The following is a 17,278-nucleotide window of genomic DNA, read 5'->3' as shown; positions in this document are numbered from 1 at the left end:
GGAAGACGATGTTAGGACAGCTGGAAGGGAGATAGCTCACACTTGAGCTTTTATTTGACCTCAGAATAAAATGTGTTCTGTCTAACTGGAAGGTTCTATGGTGAAGCCCATCGAGACAGGATCGAGATTTGCTTGTGAAATCCATGCGATCTATATTCATGACACCATCCTATCACATTTGAGACCCACCTTTAAAAGAATGCTTAGTTTGGGGGTGCCCGGGGGGCTCAGTCGGTTCAGCGTCTGACTTTAGCTCAGGTCATGATCTCACCGCTTGTGGGTTCAAGCCCCGCGTCGGGCTCTATGCTGACAGCTCGGAGCCTGGAGCCTGCTTCGGATTCTGTGTCTCTCTCTCTCTCTGTCCCTCCTTCTCTCACACTCTCTCTCTCTCTCTCAAAAATAAATAAACAGTAAAAAATTTTTTTGTAAAAAGACTGCTTAGTTTTGTTGTGTTTTGTTTTATTAAGCATCTCACACCCCTTACGATCCCTGCTTGTGGATGTTTGGAATAAGAATTTCATTGAAAAAGTTTCCTCCTGTGTGTGCGTATCGTTGAGTTCCTTTTGAGTTATTGCTGTTATTACAAAATTGACCCCGTTATTTTGCAAACTAACCAAATCCTTTATCTTGTCTCCTGGGAGAAACAGGACCATTTGAACCTGCCGGGGACACTGATTGCTCAGAAGAGGGGTCGTCTACGCGGGATAAGGACGTTTCCGTATTTCTATATATCTGGATGTATATAAAGAGCCTGGAGACCCGTAGAAAGTCACGGACCTGGCCTTATTTAAACAACTGGAAATCTTCTGCACAGTAGGAACTTTTGGAAAATTGTTTGGTTGTAGATTTTGTCTTCTCTCTTAGTGCGATGAACCTACTGTGATATCTCGGTTTTCCTCCCAGACTTCACTTTATAAGTTTGAACTCAACGTGTTCCGCCGTCACCACAAATGGTGTGTGTGTGCGTGTGTAAAAAGACTGTATGAGTGGCGTGCAAATCGTGCGTTGATGTCCATGTTCGTACTTGGCACAGCCTGTGATTTTTATTTTTCGAGTCGCTCTTTCAAGAATCTGTTTCCTTGGGGACAAAACCTAAAACGGATACGGTGTGTGCATTTTGTGTCGTCTTCTGTGCATTTCGTAGGTGGTGAAGAAAATTTCGTGTGGTGGGTCCGCGTCTGTTGTCTTTAGTGCGTCATACCTGGTGACGTTAGCTCTTGAAACAGAAGGGCAGAGACACATCTAGCAACACGGTGAAAAGGCAGATGTGGAGTGGTCCACAATGAGCGTGTTGCTAGATGTGGTTCTTCCCAGGACACGGGATGCGCAAAGACGTCCTCGGGGTCCGTGCTGTCCGTGATCCATGACCTTCTGCCCTGTGTTTCCGCTTCCTGATTCTGAACTTTGCTGTACGGACCTCACGGGATTGCCCGTTCCCCCCTGGCTGTGAGTGCTCTGGAAACGCAGAGCTCCTCACCTCTGTCCGTGTGACTGGTCGTAGGGCTCAACCAGGACCTTCTGCTGCAGGGATGTCTGTGCACTTAACTAGTAGGTTCCAGAGCCCAGGGCGACGCCAGGAGGACACCTCCACAGATGTCCAAGACCCCTCTGTCCCCTTCCTTTCTTCCCATGCTCGCCTGGAAACATCCGTGTCCTCGGGCAGCCAGGAGAGGAGCTGCGCATACCCTGGGAGGTATGTTGGAGAACGTGGGTGTGGGGCGAGGGTCGCCTGAGGACCCTCTCAAGGTTTCTGCAGCTCAGGTGTTCTTGAGTCACCTGCTGGGTCTGCACCTTCGGAGACACTTTTCCAGTGCTGCGCTTGCAAAAGCCTTTTCTGTGCATGGAACCACGCTTCTCATTTTTTTTTTTTATGTTTATTTATTTTTGAGAGATCAAGTGTGAGCGGGGTAGGGGCAGAGAGGGGGAGACAGAATCGAAGGAGGCTCCAGGCTCTGAGATGTCAGCACAGAGCCCGAGGTGGGGCTCGAACTCACAGACTGTGAGATCATGACCTGAACCGAATTGGGACGCTTAGCTGACTGAGCCACCCAGGCGCCCCCTCCGACCCCTTCTGCAGCTACATCTACGGGTGTAACGACCTGCCCTGTGGGGAAGTCAGGCATTTTTCTGAAGCAGCAAAGTGTCAGAGGCCATGCAGTGGTCTGTCAGGTCCGGCCAGATGCCAGTCACACGCCCAGGAGGCCGGGGCTGTTTGTACTTGAATGTAGAGTGAACAGCACATAAAAAAGCTTTTAAAAGACCGTGAAATTCAAGGCGTCCAGCGTATCCCCCTTTCCCGTAAATGACCTGCTCTTCAGGTGGACCTCCGATGAGAAGGTCAGAGTGAGTACAAGATTTAGCAAAATAAACTCTTTATAATGACGAACTCGACAATTCTTTTCAAAGGGTGTTCCAGCAGAGTGGTGCTTTCGGTCTGTGCTGAGCGATCCCCGTCCTATTTGGACAAAGGAGAGGGTCCAGGACGGGCCACACATCCAGCGGATTCTAAACTATTTCACCATTGAATGTTCCAAAACGGAATCAACAAAGTCACTTTATACGCTCCGATATAAACCCACAAGGGAGAGCAGGGATCTCGCCTTCTCTGACGTATAAAAATAAATTATTATTATTATTATTATTTTGGAGCTTTGTGCTTAAGAAAAATAAAAATAAATGAAACACCTTTCTTGAACACGATGAAACATTGTGCGGAGATACATGGACCCAAACGCCTATTTTTGGGTTTCGTGCTCACCGTCCCGGATTTAATATCTGGCATGAAAATTGCATCAAGATAGCACGGAACGCATTGCCTTAATTTTGGACAGATATGCACACACACAAAAACAACCCCACGTTGCAACGCTTGGATCACACGGTTCTTTAAAAACATCGTCATCCGCCATCAGCCATGCAACACAAATTAAAAATTAAAAGGAATTCCAAGAATACCAGATGGTGTTAAGCTCACTCTTGCCATTTCAATATTCCAAGTGGCACAAGCCATGTGTTAACTGCCCGTGGCTGGGCTGTAAATGAAGCAGGGTGATGTCATACAAACACTGGCTTAATCAAAATGAGTCCCAAACCCCCGGGACCGTCACTATATATAACTGAAAAATAGTTTACTTGGTGGGGGGCACTCTCAAATCTTCAGGGATCTGATCAAATATCCGTGTGCAAAAAAAAAAAAAAAAAAAAAAAGCCGTGAAAAAACGTCATGGAAATGTTCGCAAAATTCACACCAGAAACAAAACTGTACAGTCCTTTTGTCCTATGCAATTTTATGACTTGGCAATATTTTCTGAAATACAAACACCGTTAAAAAAGCATCCTCAGGAAATGAATGTTTCGCAAAGAAGTATGTAGGGGTGGGTGTCGTTGTGTTTTTTTTTTTGTTTTTTTTGTTTGTTTGTTTGTTTGTTTGTTTTTTTACTAAGGGGATGGGCACCAGCCCGCCTGGATACACATCTTCAAAACTCAGAAGGTGATAAAGTCGCAACTGGCCGTAACTGCATATCCTACATTTTGTTGGACGACATCCAGCCCCTTCTTGCACAACACAGGTGGGAACCCTCTGTGTCGTGCACAAATCTGTTGAGGCAAGGGGCACATCGTGGTTTCTGAGGCTGGAGTCAAGACGCGTCGAAAGAGAGCCCAACTCAACGTGTCAGCCGCGTGCCCCACTCACACCATCGTGAGGCTCTCACATCGCTCTCCCCACCCCTGCCCAGCCACCTGTGAGTAAGCACCTGCTGCCCTGCTGTGTTTCACTCTCTCCGCTCTACTCAAAGGCTCCCGTGGGTGTTCCCACCCCCAGAATCCCCAGTACCCCAGTCGCGTCATGTGGGACGCATTGGCCCTTTCCTGTATGACCTGAGTTGCCTCTGGATTTTGGACCACTTTAACTGTGAAAATAGGAATCCGTGCCCTCACCTAAAGACCCCAGCGCCCCACCCCGTGGGTCCCCAGGGCTGCCCCCGCCCCGGGAGCGCATCACGCCGAGTCCCGTCCCACGATGACTTCAAAATTGTCATCCCACCTACGTGGTTATCATAGTGTGTGGGAGAAATACTCGGTTGGATTTTGTTTTTCCAGCCAGTTGATTTTACATCCGGAAACAAATAGGTTCACAGAAGCCCCTGATGGCTCCCACGGCGGGGATCCCGGCATGGGAGGCTTGGGTTGTTCTTTTCCCGGAGGTCCGTCCACCGAGTGTGGGTTTCGTCGGCGTGGGGCCAGTCCTGTGTGCCGTGTGTCCCATTTTCTCACGGAGGTGAGAAGATCCTTCTCATGATGCCGCCTTCAGGGGGCGACATCCACCTACCAAAACCAAGAAGACAAGCACACGACCGCTGGTGTTAATGACGCGTGTGGGCAGTTTGGGGTGTGTGTGTTTGCGTGTCTGTGTGTGTGCGTGTCTCAGTGGCGGTGGAGGGCAGGACATGAGTTGTCAGCAAGCGTTGCGTGTTCCTATGGAGTCTGCTTTTCGCATCCCAGGGAACAGACCTTCAGAGTAGAAGGCAAGTCCTGTGTCACAGTTCCCTATAAATTACTGTGTTGTAACCCGTTCTGTTGCACTTCCATGGGACTTTCCGTGGTCGGCACCTGTGTTTAGAGTAATGGAGAGAAAGTGTCGTTCCGTGGGTGCTTTAGCGGATGGGAGCCGTGGCCTTCTGACGCTCAGCGTGCCTTGCGCTCTGAGATGGCTTTTCAGCTCTGGGTGACGACTGTAGCTTCCTTCTCTCTTGCGCTGCGCTTCACGGGGCCACCTGGCTGGGTCGCCCGCGCATCGCGGGGTCCCCGTGGCGGTCCAGTGGGGTGGCCGCAGACACGAGACGGAGTGCCTTTGCGGGTGCGGTGCGCCCCGGCGAGCCAGCACGGGGATTCCTGGGTGGGGATGGGGAGGGTCATCGCAGCTTCCCACGTGGAGAAAGAAAATAGCCTGTCGCTAATCCTTTCAAATCTTGCACAATGAAAATCACTGTGATTTGTATATATACCCTAGGAAAATTTTACTGCTGCCTAATTTATGTAATAATACTCTTCATTCCAGGATTGTTTAATAAAACTTTGTATCTTTTAAGGAGCCTGCTTCTGGTCTGCTTTTTCCATTTACAGAATAAGCTTTTCTATATTCGTCTAGTTCAGGGGCCAGCCCTGGCTCTTTTTCAATTCAACTTTTAATTTTTTTATTGAGATATAATTGACAGAGGACACTATTCAGTTTCGGGTATACGACATAAAGATTGGGTGCCCACATATATTGCAGAAATGATCACCACAGTACGGGTGGCCAACATCCATCACCACACATACTTACAAACTTATTTTTCTTGTGAGGACAACTTTTAAATTCTGTTTTCTTAGCAACTTGCAAATACACGATACAGTATTATTGTATCATTTTTTTTGCAAAGGACCAGATGCTAAATGTTTTCAGCATTACAGGGCACACTGTGTCTGTGAGAGAGCGCGAAAGCTTCCCTAGACAATATGTGTTCCGATAAAGTTTTATTAAAACAAAGCACTGTTCAGGGGCCGGGTCTGTTGTTCAGGCCACGCTTTGCCAGATTCTTACCTGGTGCCTGAGAGTGACCGTGCACATTGCCTTTGCCGCTTGTTAAAAATGTGCCTCCGTCATCGTTATCAACAAATACGTTATTTGATTGCACGTTCCCTCTACTCACATGGCTTGACCCTTGCTGCTTGGTAAAAACATCCTGACTTCATCACTGAAGCCCACTCGTGTATAGTTGATAACACTGATGTCACTTGTAGCCGGGGAGCAGAATGTCGCGACCAACTGAGGGTCACACAGAAGCCTGTTTACCGGGTGACCAAGCTCGTGCACCCCTCTCGTGGAGAGCCCTTGGAAGAGGGAATCTTTCAGGGACAGGCAGGCCAACGTAGGCTCTGGTTCCACATCTTCCGGGCAGGGACTGTTCCAGAATTTCTGTAGAGTCACTGCACACTCTGTTCATGCAAGTCTCTTACCGTCGTTTTGCATTTTTGTGAGAAGGATCCGATAACCTTGTCCCCAGAACGTTAAGGAAAACTTAGGTGCTTCTGTGTCACATCTCTTTTTTCCATTCATTCATCGTTTCCGTATCTTGGTTCTTGTGAATAAATAGTGCAGCAGTGAACAGCGCTGTGCACACATTTCTTTGAGATGCCGATTGAAACTACAGTGAGTTATCACGTCCCCTTGTTAGAATGGCTCATCAAAAAGACAAGACGTAACCAGCGTTGGTGAGGGTATCGAGAAGTTGGAACCCTGGTGCGCTGCGGGTCAGAATGCCAACTGGTGTAGCCACTCTGGAAAATAGTAGGAAGGCTCCTTTAAACGTTAAAGCATAGCCAGCAATCCCACTTCCGGGCACACATTATCATCTGGGACTTAAATACTGCGAACGGTAGGATATGTGTCCACTTGAAAGGTAGCAGAATTGAGCCTGAGAAAGACTAAGTCATTTGTTTGAGATCTCGCAGTTAATACGTCACGGAGCTCAGATTTATGCTACATCTGGTTCCTGCTCATTCCAGTGAACCATGTGACGCTTCCATAATAAAACTAACGAGACGTTCATTAAAGAGGCTAAGAACCAGATTCTCTGTGTTCCTTCTCCCGAAAACACTGGACGCTGGATGAAACTGTCAAATGCTCAAGACCTACAGTGACTGTGTTTATGCGAGAATTTGGCATTTGATGCTTTGTTTTGTTTTACACAGAAAACTACCATCTCCTTAAACCCCCACTCGGTCTGCCGGTCCCAGGGTTTATTTGAACAGGCACGTTTCCTTCCAGAAGTGCATGCGAGAAACGGTCTTGTAAACCCTGTGAACTTGGAAGCTGAGATAAGCTTTTTTTTTTTTCGATGGTGGTAAAAAACACATAATAGGAGATCGACCGTCAACAAAATGCTCAGTCCACTTTACTGGGTTGCTAGGTCTATGCACGGTGTGGGACACTACATCTCCGAAAAATGTTCGTCTTGCGTAACCCAGACCTCATACCCACCAAACAGCGACTCCCCGTTTCCCCGTCTCTTCCCTAGCCAAAGACCAGCCGAGGCAGAGACCTGCCGGCCTTCAGTTTCATCCCAAACGATCTTCATTCTCAAGGACATCACAGAGAAACGACTCGGGCTTTCGTATCTCGTTATACACGTCTGGCTTGCAGCCCGGTGCAGACTCCGCTCTTACAGTCCCTCGGGAGCAATGTCTCAGAAAGCCACTGGCCAAAGAACGAGTCTTAATAATGAATCAGAATTTGTGTGCAGGAGGCTTAAAACCAGCGCCTTGGGAAAAGGGGGGAACCCCACAACGGGCAAGGTTTACAAAGTGGTATCAGTCCAGTAAGTGGGAAATGAACAAAGGTCCGAGATCTGAGCTCTTGGCGTTATAATGCCCTGGAAATACCCGTTTTGCCGTGGACAGAGTTCCGCACGTGACAGAGTTTCTACACGTGACACTGTGCTCATCACATGTGTAGCCACCATGGGCCATCATACTGCCACTTTGTTCTCTGCATTTATGGGTCTGTTTCTGCTTTTTGGTGGCTTGTTTATTCATACGTGTGGCTTTTCAGATTCCACGTAGGAGTGAAATCATAGTATTTGTCCTCCTAAGTCTGACTTACTTCACTTAACGTGATACCCTCTAGATCCATGTCTCGAATGGCAAGGTTTCATCCTTTTTGATGGCCGAGTAATGCTCCATTGTATATATAGACCACATCTTCTTTATCCGTTCATCCATCGATGGACATTTGGGTTGCTTCTGTATCTTGGCTGTTGTGAATATTATGCTGCTGTAAACGTAGGCGTGCGTGTGTGTCTTTTTGAATTCGCGCTTTTATTTCTTGAATTAATGCTTTTGTTTTCTTTGGTTAAGTACTCAGTAGGGGAACTACTGGATCGTAGTGTAGTTCTATTTCTAACTTTCTGAGGAACCTCCGTACTGTTTTCCAGAGCAGATGCACCAGTTTGCATTCCCACCAACAGTGCACGAGGGGGCCTTTTTCTACACATCCTTGCCAACACTGGGTATTTCTTGTCTTTTTTTAAGTTTTAGCTACGGAATATAATCTTACACAGCCTTGGGGCTTAAGAGGAGATCCCATAAGCTGTGATTTTTCAGACCCTCACTGTGGCGTATTTGGCAGAACTATCTGGAACCCAAACCTGAAACCAAAGGTGAGCAAATGTGGCTTTATTAATGTGTAAATAGAACACTCTTTCATTTCAAATTTATTATTATTTTTATTATTGTTGTAATTATTTATTTTGAGAGAGCGAGAAAGACAGAGAGAGAGAGAGAGAATGCAAATAGGGGAGAGGGGTGTTGTGGGAAAGAGACAGAATCCCAAGCAGGCTCTACGTTCAGCATGGAGCCCGACCTCAGGGCTCAATCCCATGACCCTGGGATCGTGACCTGAGCCGAAAACAAAACTCGGACGCTCAGTGGACTGAACCACCCAGGCGCCCCTTTTTAGTACTAGTGGGGACCCAGCGAATTGAATGCATGACCCACGCTTCTGTCTTGGTCCGTGTTAGAAAAAAAATACTGACACTCTCTACTTTTTCGTGTTAAATCAGAGCTCGGTATTGGCGATCGAAGGCAGGATTGAAAGCCAGCTGGGGTCGAGAAGAAACCATTATCCCACATGGCACACACCCACCTTCTGGCCGATATAGGAGCATTTTACAAGGCAGTTATTAATGGTCCGTCATTATGTAATATTTTCTTTTCCACAGCTCTGATTCTCAATCTCTATAAATTTATACTTTGACAGAAAACGGGTCCAACTTTTTTTTTTTTTTTCCTTTTTGGTTGTTTCTGTTTTACAACTTTGGGTCAAAATTCCCATGGTCGTTGGATATTGCCGTTACATTTTACAGTCTGCTTTGGGAATCCAGTTGGATGGACCTCCCTTCCTAATGGAGGTGGAATATCTTTGTCAGCTGTTGGCAGCTGGCGACGAGGCAGCCGGACCCTGCACGAACCTTTCCTAATTCTTGTGCACGATCTGCACAGGCGTTGGGAGTTCTCGATACACTGGAGTGTTCTCTTTTCCAAGGAAAAGAGGTACTGGGGATTTCCAGGCATTTCTCTTGACTACTTCAGATCAGAGGTGTGGCTTCTGAGCCTTAAGAATCCAGCTTGTGCTGGGCGCCTGGGTGGCTCAGTCAGTTAAGCATCTGACTTTGGCTCAGGTCACGATCTCACGGTTCATGAGTTCGAGCCCCATGTTGGGCTCTGTGCTCACAGCTCGGAGCCTGGAGCCTGCTTCGGATTCTATGTCTCCCTCTGTCTTTGCCCCTTCCCCTGCTCATGCTGTCTCTCTCAAAAATAAATAATCATTAAAAGCATTAAAAAAAAAAAAAAAAAAAAAAAAGAATCCAGCTTGTCCTTGCCAGCAATGGAAGCCCCTCAAATACTTAACCATGTACCCTCTCTCAACCCCAGACTTTTATTTTCTTTCCTTGATCTATTTTCATTATTCCTGTTTTCTGTGCATGGGTCTTCTGAAAGTCTGCTTCTGCACTTTGAAGAACATTCTTTAAGTAATGATGAAGCACACTCATTGTAGGGTTTTGGTATAGTAGCAGATTTTGTGGATAACCCACTTTTAAAAGTGGATAACCCACTTTTAAAAATCTTTGTTTTTTTGAGGTGTGCGTTGGCCCCCTCACCTTTGTAATATTGAATATTTAAAACTAATTGCGGTAAAACCTTGGTTTGTGAGCGTAATTCGTTCCAGAAACATGCTTGTAATCCAAAGTGCTTGTAGATCAAAGCGAATTTCTTCATAATGGTGGAAACTCAGATGATTCGTTCCACAACCCAAAAATAGTCGTATAAAAATGATTGCAATACTGTAATGTAATACCAAATAATAAAGAAAATACAAAATGAAAACAATAAGTTAACCTGCACTTTCCTTTGAACACCTTCGGGGCTGGTGTGAGGGAGACAAGAGAGAGGAGGGTTATTGTGTAGGACGACTTTCACGATCACTAATGGAGTCACTGGTATCTATTGGCTCAATGGAATGTTTTTCTTTATGTGCAGCTTTAACAAGGAACCTATCCAGGGACACTTACCTTTGCGTCCTTTTGAGGATTTGTCAAAAATGTGACACTGCATTGACTATCGCCCACAATCCTGCAGTGACAGGGAGAGAGAGAGAGAGAGTGAGAACACCCATTGGCTCAGTTCTGATCATGTGACATTCCACATCAGGTACCGCTTGTATTGTAAGACATAACTCGTTTATCAGGTGAAAATTTATTAGAAATTTTTGCTTGTCTTGCGGAACACTCACTGAACAAGTTACTCGCAATCCAAGATTTTACCATCTTTGAACACTTTGAAGTATACTAATACGTAGATAGCGTGATATTTAGTTAATGTGGTAAATATCCTATGTCTTAAACATAGCACAGGAATAAAACCTACTTAGCCATGCATAAGTTCACACGACTGTCAATGTCTACTTTGGTCATGGTTACGTCGACTTTACAGTTGTATTAAACTATACAAAAGTATAACTGCTCTTTCTCTATTGTTTTTACTCAGACTCTCTATTTATAAAATATTCTTGGCTAATGAGACAGGCTATGGTATTCTCATAAAGAAACCCTAGGGCTTCCTGATTTTAGTCTTACCTTTTCCTAGTTTTACCTCCAGATCTACCAACAACACCCCTTGTAACACCGGCCGCTGACTACACGGTTCATTCGTGGGCTTTTGGGGCCAGATCACTCTCTGGGGTGGGGCGTCCTATACACCATAAGGTGTTGGACGGTGTCCCTAAGTTTCCACCCACCACTTGCCAGTAGCATCCCCCTCCTTTCCAGTAGTGACCACCCCAAATGTCCTCAGATGTTGTCAAATGTCCCCTGGAGGTAAAATCACCCCGGGTTCGAAACCATGGTCTTGAGGAGTATTTTGATGTCAGGGACCATTGAAGGGTGGCCAAAAAAGAAAGCAAAGAGGAAAACAGGACCTCAGCGACCAGCTTCATTTAAACGCTTACAACATGATTGACCCTGGTGCCCAAGCAAGAGCCTGAATCACCACACTTGGAAAGCTCGGATGCGTCTCACCAACGCATCAAACCAGGAGTGTGAGCTCGCCTTGTGCAGTCTTCCAGTTGGATCCAAACCAGGTCACGCAACCAGAGGTCCGCCCGCCGAGACAGACAGAAAGAACCTAACAAAGGGAGGAAGGAGCTGTTGAAGATGCCCGTGTGGGGTGTGCATTTTGCTGTGGGGCGTGCAAAGGCATTTTTTCATGGATCCTATTTCCTACTTCTGACTCCATCTTGGAGTTTCTCTTGAACGTCACCAACGTTTGATCCCCTGCAAAGACAAAAATATTTAAACGAGCAGTGTGGGGAATCGTAAGCAGACGGAGACGTGCTGGGTGGTTGGAGGAACCCTGGACGCTGATTCAGAGACTTGGGTTCGAGTGCAGTTGTGTGTCTACCTGGACCCAAGATGGCGGCCAACCTAGATGCACTGTGCTCCCATTTACTCATTAGTGATGCTCGTTCTTCTCCTGCATCTCTGTCTGCACAACACCACGCGGTGGCTCCCCGTTGCACCGCGAGCAAAGACAGCATCCTCACAATGTGTGCAAAGCCGCCCGTGCTCTGCCGTCCGGCATGTGTGACTCTGTTTCTTCTCTGCTCACTCGGTTCTGGATGCCCTGGTCCCTTTGCTGATTTAGGACGTCCCTACAGCAACGCCTGCCACAGGACTTTTGCCTGGCCCCATTTCTGTCTTTCCCGAGTCTGTCTTCTCCCTGTGTATACAAGAGTCCCCTTGTTGGACATTCCCGCTTCCCGGGATACCCGAGTCTGACTCGAGACTCTGTGTTTGCTTCCGTGAGTCTGTCTTCAACCCGATAGATAGCTTCTCTTTTCCAGCATGACGTGCTCTCCCGTGGAGTCACGATGTGGAACACACGTTATAAAGAAATCGTTACACATCACTCTACACCATCCATTCACCTTGTGAACTTAGCCCCTGATCCCCTAGGGAAGGTCTTGCCTGTTATTTTAGGTTATGAATGCCAAATAAAACTCTCATTAATTTCATGTTTCACCAGCGGCCACTTTATATTGTGAGTATGGTGTGTGTGTTAACGTTGGGAGGCGTGGTAGCCAATGTGGGCCCACCGTATTTCTACAATATTTGAAAATACACGAGCACAATTTCTAAAGTATGTTATTGTCCACTTGCTGTGAACAGCCAGGAGGTTATAGTGGACGGTAATTCTTGCGTCCAAGTAGAAGCCGATGGTAGCATATTATTATAGTAGTTTATTAATTTATTATAATCATGATAGTATCTTAATTTATGACCTATAACATTATAATGCTGATAGTATATTAATGTGTTTACGAGGTCTTGGGCAGTGGTGTTGCCTGAGTCACTTCTCCCGGGGAAAACAATGCTGAGGAGGGCCTGGGTGGCTCAGTCCATGAAGCATCTGACTTCAGCTCAGGTCATGATCTCATAGTTCCGTGGGTTCGAGCCCCGCGTCGGGCTCTGTGCTGACAGCACGGATCCTGTGTGGGATTTAAAACAATTTTTTTGCCAATTTTGTAGGGAAAAAGTACTATTTCACCTTGATGTGTGACTTTTTAAAAACTTTCTGGGATTTTAATTTATTTTCATTAAAAGTTTTTTTTCAACGTTTATTTATTTTTTTTTTTAATTTTTTTTTTTTAAATGTTTTTTATTTATTTTTGAGACAGAGAGAGACAGAGCATGAACGGGGGAGGGGCAGAGAGAGAGGGAGACACAGAATCGGAAGCAGGCTCCAGGCCCTGAGCCATCAGCCCAGAGCCCGATGCGGGGCTCGAACTCGCGGACCGCGAGATCGTGACCTGAGCCGAAGTTGGACGCTCAACCGACTGAGCCACCCAGGCGCCCCTCAACGTTTATTTTTGAGAGAGAGAGAGTGACAGAGCAGGGGAGGGGCAGAATGAGAGGGAAACACAGAATCTGAAGCAGGCTCCAGGCTCTGAGCTGTCAGCACAGAGCCTGACACGGAGCTCGAACTCACAAACCGTGAGATCATGACCTAAGCCAGCTCAGTCTGACGCTTATCCGACTGAGCCACCCAGGCGCCCCTGATTTGTGACATTTTTTAAGTGAACCATATTGACCATTTCTTGTATGTTACTTTCTACATGCTGCTTTTCAGTGGGTGAGATATTTATTTATGTTTTCTGCCCCTTCTGTTATGTTTTCTTAATGATTTACATCTGCGAGACACGTACGAACAGGATACGACATCGGTACTCTTGAATTTTCTTGCCGGGGACGCACCTCGCTTACCGAAACAAAGGGCAACAAAAATTTCTCTGCAGTGGGATTATCAGACCGTTTGTTTTGTTTTCAGTGTTCTCAATGCAAAGTACTAAGAAACTAACCAAAATAAGAGAAAAGTGGCTTCGGACATAACCATCAATTAAATCTTGAAAGGGAGAAAAATCGCAAAAGATAAAGAAACAAAATGGATAAACGTCTCTTTTGCGTCAGGAGAAGATTTCTAAGACCTACCGACATGTAAAAAGTGATTTGCCAAATTCGGAGTACGGCGTGACTGCTTCTGGGTAAAAAGGGACACCCCCTGGGGGAATTATATACATCTGTCAGTGTGCATTTGTGGGACCTGCATCCAAAAGAAAGTTCTGGAAGCCTAGCCAGGAAGCACGTGGCAATGGTGGGAAATGGAGGCAGATTGTCGAGAACAACTTGGAATGGGTCCTCCGCCATTGCCCTGTAGTTTGGGTTTTGACAACAAAGCTCATGTTTAAATACCGCCACCGTGTTGTGGGCGAGTGCGGCCCCCTGGGCAGACAGACCCCTTCTCTCTGGGGCATTTCCAGAGGCAGCCTCGGTGGGCCGTGTCACAGCAGAGGCACAGACTTGTGTTAGGCATGACAGGCACGCACAAGAAAGCAAATCCTCAGGAGACCATACGTCACAGTTCTTAGAAACAGGTAAACGATGCCCTTTCAGAGTAATTGGAAAATTACCGTTATGCAAACACTCAGTCTAAATAATGAGGCATTCCCGGTATACACTGCACAGTATCCCCCTTCCCCCATCAGCTAGGTAACTACAGGTTATCAGGAACAACGTACTTTTTAATTTTTGGGTCATTAGAGGGAGAACGGTGATTATTTTTGTACGTTTTCATGGTTTCTGTCTTTTTTTTTAAAAAATAGGGCTAGCTGATCTAACGCCTGCTCGTTAGTTTCGTACAAGCCTCAAACCAGATCATTTCAGAGTCTATTTTGGGGTTATAGTGTGGTGCCTGCGGCATCGGAAAAACGCAGATGTTTTAATGTATTGCAGGAAGTTGCCAAAAGTCGAAAGCACCTTTCCTTTGTAAAATATATTTCGGTGCGGGCAGCCTTGTCTGGCTCAGTCAATACAGCATGTGTGTATGAATCTCAGGGTCGTGAGTTCAAGCCCCAAGTTGGGCATGGAGCCTACTTAAAATGAAAAATAAATAATAAATCAATACAATAAATTCAAAGAAATCTGTTTCAGTACCACAGCAAGTCTTCACGCGTTAAGAGATGGGTTGTTATTTTTGTCGTATTTGGGCTATCCAACAGAGACCAGAGGGAAAAATCAACTCTGGTTCTGGCTTCGATGTGTTATGCCTGGTATACCTCCTCCAAATAAGGGTAAGGACCGTGTTCAAGTGTAGAAAACAACAGACAAGGAAAGGTAAAACCCCATTGTGAGTTTATGTTACGTGACATGAGAATATCAGGCTTTCATGGGGCCACTGTGTAGCAAGAGGGAGGTGTCAACATTTCTATCTTTTTTTTTAACATTTATTTATTTTTGAAACAGAGAGAGACAGAGCATGAACAGGGGAGGGGCAGAGAGAGAGGGAGACACAGAATCTGAAACAGACTCCAGGCTCTGAGCTGTCAGCACAGAGCCCGACGCGGGGCTCGAACTCATGAACCATGACATCATGACCTGAGCCGAAGTCGGACGCTTAACCGACTGAGCCACCCAGGCGCCCCTCAACATTTCTATTTTTATTAGTCCAGTTGAAGTATTTAACAGTGCGGAACACCATTAGCACAGCTTGAAATGGACATTTAGCAGCACACAGAATGGGCTGAGCCTCATGCAGGACAGTCCATGAGAGCATCTGTGATTTGTCATTTAAAACAATTTTTTTAATGTTTATTTTTGAGAGGGAGACACACACACAGAGCACGAGCAGGGGAGGGGCAGAGAGAGAGGGAGACACAGAATCGGAAGCAGGCTCCAGGCTCCGAGCTGTCAGCACAGAGCCAGACGCGGGGCTTGAACTCACGAAGAACTTTGGGCTCATGACCTGAGCCAAAGTCGGACGCTTAACCGACCGAGCCACCCAGGTGCCTCTGTGCTTTGTCATTTTTCACGAGGGACAACGCCTTCGTTACTGGAATTCTCTTCTTCCCCATTCATTCATCAAGACCAAAGGTCAGGCACAGTGACCACCACCATGATTATGGGAAGAACACAGGATGCGTGTGGCCCCGTAGACGATTCTGCTCTTACAAGTTTTCTGTAGCTAAGTGTGAAAGTGTTTGCTCTTGCCAGGAGTTGGTAGAGCGAACTTCCCCATCCCGGCTGCTAGTAAAACATGATGTAAATAAATAATGTCGACATCAACAGTAGATCCTATAATGATTTATAATGTCTGTTCAATGTCGGCTCTCCAGCGAAGGCAAGAACCATATTTCTTGCATTAATGATGATGTACTTAGCGAGTCGCATGCACACACACTGTAGAACTACACTGAAAGTAATTCCATTTCTGTTTGGACCCAAGAAGGACATTGGGAACGACTGATCTAGCTCTGATTTTCTCCTGCCTGGGGTCAGGCTGACCTCTGGCCGCGTTTGTTCCTCAGATACGTCTCCTCTGTGAATGGGCGGCCATGGCAGCCAGGTTCCGTGGGGACGAGGTGCTCTCCAAATTCCTCTCTCTCACATCATCCTGCAGGAACCTCTCTAGTAGGGACAGTTGTCGACCATGTTTTTGCCAGATCGCATGGGTCTCTAGCTCAAGTGCTCCAGACTAGCCAGAATCCAGAATAGCCCCCCAGCGTCCAGAGCATCTGTAATAACCAGAGCCCCAAGAGGGCTCCTTGCCTACTTACCCCTCCCCAGTAACCGGCCCCCGCTCTGCAAAAAAGCAGGGGCTTTGGACATTCATGAGGAGGGCAAGCTTTCTAGAACTTGATTCAAGGAAAAACCATTGATTCTTGAATATTCTAGGAGACGCTGCTTTGTATTTTTTCGTAACAATGCGTACTTGCAACCTCTTCGTGTTCACCCTCTCTGTAATGTCTCAAGGCCCATGATGGTGCTGGGAACCAGGGGAACCCCCTTTATCCCCTCACAGAGAAAGAAAAGCCAAGGGAACAGAAAGCAGGGATGAGTTAAGAAAGGAGGTCTCAGGTCTCCCTGGGTGGCTCAGTTGGTTAAGCGTCCGACTACTGATTTCAGCTCAGGTCATGATCTCATGGTTCATGAGTTCAAATTAAAAAAAATTTTTTCAATGCTTATTTATTTTTGAGAGCGAGAGACAGAGAGTGAGTAGGGGAGGGGCAGAGAGGGAGGGAGACACACAATCCAAAGCAGGCTCCAAGAACTGTCAGCACAGAGCCTGACATGGGGCTCGAACTCACAAACCGTGAGATCATGACCTGAACCAAAGTCGGACGCTCAACCAACTGAGCCAGCCAGGTGCCCTTCACAGTTTATGAGTTCAAACCTTGCATCAGGCTCTGTGCTGACAGCATGGAACCTGCTTGGGATTCTCTCTCTCTCTCTCTCTCTCTCTCTCTCTCTCTCTCCCTCACCCTCTCTGCCCCTCCCTTGCTCTCTCTCTCTCTCTCTCGAAAATAAATAAATTAACTAAAAAAGTAGGTATCATGAGTACAGGGCTTGACTTAGGTACAAACACATAGGACAACCATTTGCCGCCTTAGGAGATTTTTCTTTTGTTTTGCCCCTTTTGCCTTTGTGGACTTTATCCCAGACAGTTTCCATGGCTGAGCGTCAAATTGCACAATGAGAGGGTCACACGTTTGGTGACTGGTGCGGACTTCTAATCCTGCAGAGACGTCTGGAGCAAATTGCCCCTGGTGGACAGTCACATAGACTTAAGACAACATAAGATCTGATTTGCAAAAGTGGCTTCAGAAGGACCATGTTTAAATGTTCCT

General features: G+C 46.5%; 1 protein-coding gene across 2 annotated transcripts in view; it reads left to right on the top strand.

The window, feature by feature from the left end:
- Positions 1 to 5,089, top strand: part of PRKX (protein kinase cAMP-dependent X-linked catalytic subunit) — a 71,413-nt gene extending 66,324 nt beyond the window's left edge. The window contains exon 9 of one of the 2 annotated variants that reach the window (XM_049643343.1): positions 648 to 5,089. The gene's annotated coding sequence lies outside the window, so the exon portion shown is untranslated. Of the gene's footprint in view, positions 1 to 641 lie in introns of both variants that reach the window. The other variant, XM_049643344.1, reaches the window with a different exon arrangement.
- The last annotated feature ends 12,189 nt before the right edge of the window (positions 5,090 to 17,278 follow it).

This window comes from Panthera uncia, chromosome X, assembly GCF_023721935.1.
Source record: "Panthera uncia isolate 11264 chromosome X, Puncia_PCG_1.0, whole genome shotgun sequence".
NCBI lineage: Eukaryota > Metazoa > Chordata > Mammalia > Carnivora > Felidae > Panthera > Panthera uncia.
This window is presented reverse-complemented; position numbering and strand designations above follow the sequence as displayed.